Below are 4,280 nucleotides of genomic sequence, written 5' to 3' on the forward strand. Positions count from 1 at the left end.
CAAGTCTGAGGCATGACATAAAAGCTGGGGTTTTCAAAGGGCCCTGAGGGAAGCAGACCTGGGGCTGACACTGAATTTAATTTGCTCTGTGCTGAAGGAGGCAGCTTTGGAGAAATGCCCATATGCATACTGATCCCTCAAATAGACGTTTTACCAGGTTTAGCAAAAAAATTATGTGCTCCAGAACAGCCAGGGAGTCCTCATGCTGGATAGAGAGCAGCATCCAGAGAAGGGGTCCCTCCACCCTGGTGCGTAGTGGGGACTCCATAAGCACCACACCTTATCTTTTAATAGAGATATTACTTCTTCTTGGGAGATATAGTGGGAATTTCTCAGTGTACACAGACAAGAGAAAACATTTTCAGAACAGAAGAAAAACCACCCCCAACCCTCAATAAATGGCAGATGAAATCTATGTAAGAACAGGAAATTAATTTTCTGTTAATAATCCTTAAGGTTAAGAAATTCCTAAGAGCCAGAGGACGAGAACGCTGCCCACCTCTGACATCTGCCCTCCAAAGCACTTTTTATTTTATGTCATTTCTTAATTTTCTCTTTTTCTGTTCTTTGAATTGTGGTGATGCTTTGGACAGCATAAAGATGCACCGAGCCAGAATGATCTGGAATTGAAAGAGAACTGAGGGAAAAGTGGAGATTCCCTGGTTTGAGAATATTTCTTTTTAATGTGGGAAGAGACAAACCAAACCAGCAGAGTTCCCTCCAAAGGAAAAAACACCAAAACCTAATTCAAGTCCTGGCTTCAAAGCCTGGTTCCTTATCTAAGCAGCAGGATTTGTCATCACAAGTATGATCACACAGAGAGTAATAGAATAATAGGAGTGAAAATGTATTTAGTGCTTTTAATACTATGTTGTCAATCTGAATTATTTCATCTTGAATTCCAGCATCTGGAGCTTTTGTTAAGGATCAAGATGCTGCAGTTGTGTGGCTTTAGCAGCATTCTAACTTTTCATTCCAGCTTCTTCTTTCTCTCCTAGACATAGGGGAAGAAATCTTGAAACCCCTAGTCCTTGTGAAAGATGTCTAACTGTTGTGACTTTAAAGCCTCAGTGTTCACAAGCAGGATGAAGATTTTGGGGCCAACCAGGTGAACGTCTGGGGGTGTCCAGCACAAAATATGAAGTGGCATCCAGGGGAGGTGAAGCATCTTTGTTGCCCCTTCACACGGAGGAGGCGTGGAGTGGCCGTGCGGCCGTGCTGCAGCATCTCAGACACCGCAGTGCCGTCCTCGGAGTCCGTGCTCTCCCTTACGGCCTTGCCAGCTCCATCTGCAGCTACTGCCCAATTTCTTTGCCTTTGAGGAACAAAGCCACCACCCTCCCTTCTCCAGGGATCTTGCCCCAGGCTCCTGCCCAGGTGTTGGGGCAGCGTGGGGATGGCACGCATTGGACTTTTGCACTGGCTCATTAGAAAAGCAAGTTGTCAACGATGTGTTGGAGCTCAGAAGGTCCCCGTGCCTCTCGGTGAGCCTGGGCTGGCTTTGAGTTTTGCTGTACCTCCACAGAGATCCCTTGCCCAGAGGCCAGCTGAGCAGCTCGGTTTCCCTCCAACTTTTGGCTTCATGGTTTCAGGAAAAGAGGGAGATTGTGCACTGTAACCAACAAGCAAAATAAAGAGAGTGCCACATAAATGTTTTTTTTTTTTCAAGTAGCAGGATTTTACGTCAGCTTCATGATGGGAAGAAGATGGCTGGATATTGGCCGTTGGCAATCCTGCCTTTACCTAGATTTCGTCCAAAAGTGGGATGACATGAATGTGCTGGAGGGGACTCTTAAGCCTGGGAATGAGGCTTTGCCTCCCTGCAGGAAGGGAGGGAGTAGGGTGTCTGTCCTGCCTCAGGCAGACCTTTGCATCCCACTGACATCCAAATGCTGTTTTGGGGGCTGAATATCAACGATAGCGTCTCTCCTGAGTAGGGATGTCTCCCTGCAACCAGGCAGGGATTATAAGCTGTCATGCAAGGTCCTTGTCTCCCACTGAGTACTTTTGCCTGGGTCTGCTTTGTGGTTGGATCTTTGATTGGTGGCAGAACTTAATTTCATTCTAAATTTGCCTGGAAATTAATCCAGTTCCTCCAAGCGGCAGCTATTTGCAAAGAAATAACAACGTCCTGGGTTAGAGTAACTCTGCGGCCAGTGATTTTATCGCCAGCCCTCCGTCTTGCTTCGCACAACACATGATGAACACAGCATTATAATGTCAATATACTCGGTACACTTTTCAAACCCAGTGAGTAAACACTTGCCGAGAGCACGCTGCAGATAGGCTTGCTTGCCAAGGGCTGTTACCTCTTTCCTTAGCTGTGTTTAGCGAGTACATGGTTTTGTTTAAACAGGACAACACATTAAGAGGCACTTCATCTTGGAGTGTTCCCGTCTACGCTGCCTGTATTCCTGGCTGGGGTGTTTTACATACATTAAGTGCAACGTGCTCACGGGACCCTCTGATTAAAATACCAGCAGGCCAACAGCACTGCACTGGAGTAATCGGGGTGACTACTTAACTAAGAAAAGGCCAGTTATGTTCAGTTTTTCATCATGTTTCTTTTTCCTTAGGTTTCACCTCCATTGTCCAATAGTCCGTATGCTTCCGATAGAGCCTCCCGTGGCCACAGCAATGGCACCTGGGTTAAAATCCACAGTCACGATTTTCAGGCATGACTTCTGGGGTTGGGGTTGGGTTCCTTTAGCTCGCCCCATGTGAGAGCTGACTTCAGCCTCAGCCGAACATCTGGGTTTCTTGTGCAGCCAGGATCAGTGCCTGGTCAGTGAGCCAATGCTCTCCCCATGCCCATTTTTCTGTGGCGACCATGGACAGACACAGGATAGCTGATGGAGGAGGGATGATGCTGCATGAGGTGAATCCCAGCTGAAGGTCCTCTATTTTCAGGTGCTCAAGTTGAGAGGGGTCGAGGTGCCCAGCCTTTGCGAGAGAGCTCAGCACCAAACCTAGCTCCCTTAAAGTGTGTTGAGTTGAGAAAAGAAAGACACCTGTCATCTCATCCTGATTAAATTTGTAGTCAAAATTTAGTTTTATTCTCTTCTGCTCAATGGGGTAATACAAACTTATAGCAATGCAAGGCTTGCCCAAATGTGAAAATTTGCAGATGCAGCTATTCCAGAAGAATTACACCAAAACCAGTTCTTGACTATTGCTCCAAACCCCAAAACACATTCCTCCACGATGTCCTGAAACAGATACTTTGGCTGAATGTAAGAAGCTGTCTCCTTACCTTACTGAATTTAAGTCCCCAAACATCAGATCCACCGCCCCACAAATGTTTTGGTCTGCAAAGATGACAGCAGAGCATGCCCTGGGAAGGGTTTCTGTCTGCTTCACCTTCACTCCCAGAAGACGCCCTGTCCTGGGCCCAGTGATCACTAATGGTCCTGGATTCAGTTGGCACTAAGTGAAATCCTTCAAGAGCTCCCACCATGAAAGGTACGGAGAGAGTCTCGCACAGTTTCTTCTGAGTTTAGCTATTGGGGATGAGACACAGATCTCATCTGTAAAAAAAAAAAAAGGAAACAGAAAGAAAAAAAAAACCCACAGCCACTGATTCTTTCTAACCTCCCTTTCCTCTCTTCTTTCCTCATGAGCCTATTCTGGCATAATTCTCTCAGTCAGGTTCTCCCATCCTCACCTGATGCTCTTCCACTCAGCCCAAGACACTTCTCACCTGCAATCATGGTTTTTTCTAGTAATTAAAAAAAATAAAATAAAAAAAGTCCTGGTTTTCCATGAGATGCGCCATACCCAGTGCTAAAGGCAACAACTGCTTTTGTTGGTCCTGTAGCTTCTTCCCAGCAGGCTGGGTTGCAGGTCCCAGAGACGTCCTCCCTCAATCCAAGGCTGATCTGGTTCCCCGTGGGACATCAGGGACACAGCGATTTAAGGGACTTGCCAGAGACCTAAGTTGTGCCGCAACACTTTCTCCAAATGATCACAACATACAAGGCAGATTGAATGAAACTAGGGGGACAAAAGGGCACCAGAGGTGGAGATAAGCATGCCCATATTTATACCAAAATAAATATTTGGAATAACTTAACAGAGCTTATCCTGGAGAAGATGTAGAACCATTTGCTGTGTACATTTCCAAGAGGAAACAAATCAGGCCAATGAAATCCATTTTCATGTATTTTCAGGAGAAGTGTAGGGAAAGACTTTGGAAATGAGGAAGGATCTATTTGCTTGTACAGGAAAGATAAATATTTTAGGGTTAGTGGCTGTGGTTGTCGGCGTGTCACCTGACAGAC

The 4,280-nt window shown here is 46.0% G+C and overlaps 1 long non-coding RNA gene across 1 annotated transcript; it reads right to left on the reverse strand.

The window, feature by feature from the left end:
• Positions 1 to 834: 834 nt before the first annotated feature.
• Positions 835 to 3,899, reverse strand: LOC138690107 (uncharacterized). The gene is made up of 2 exons (XR_011328908.1): positions 3,254 to 3,899; positions 835 to 1,612 (listed from the first exon to the last, which is right to left on the reverse strand). It is a non-coding gene; the product is annotated as an uncharacterized lncRNA (long non-coding RNA).
• Positions 3,900 to 4,280: the final 381 nt, after the last annotated feature.

The sequence above is a fragment of the Haliaeetus albicilla genome, chromosome 20 (assembly GCF_947461875.1).
Source record: "Haliaeetus albicilla chromosome 20, bHalAlb1.1, whole genome shotgun sequence".
In the NCBI taxonomy this organism is placed as follows: domain Eukaryota; kingdom Metazoa; phylum Chordata; class Aves; order Accipitriformes; family Accipitridae; genus Haliaeetus; species Haliaeetus albicilla.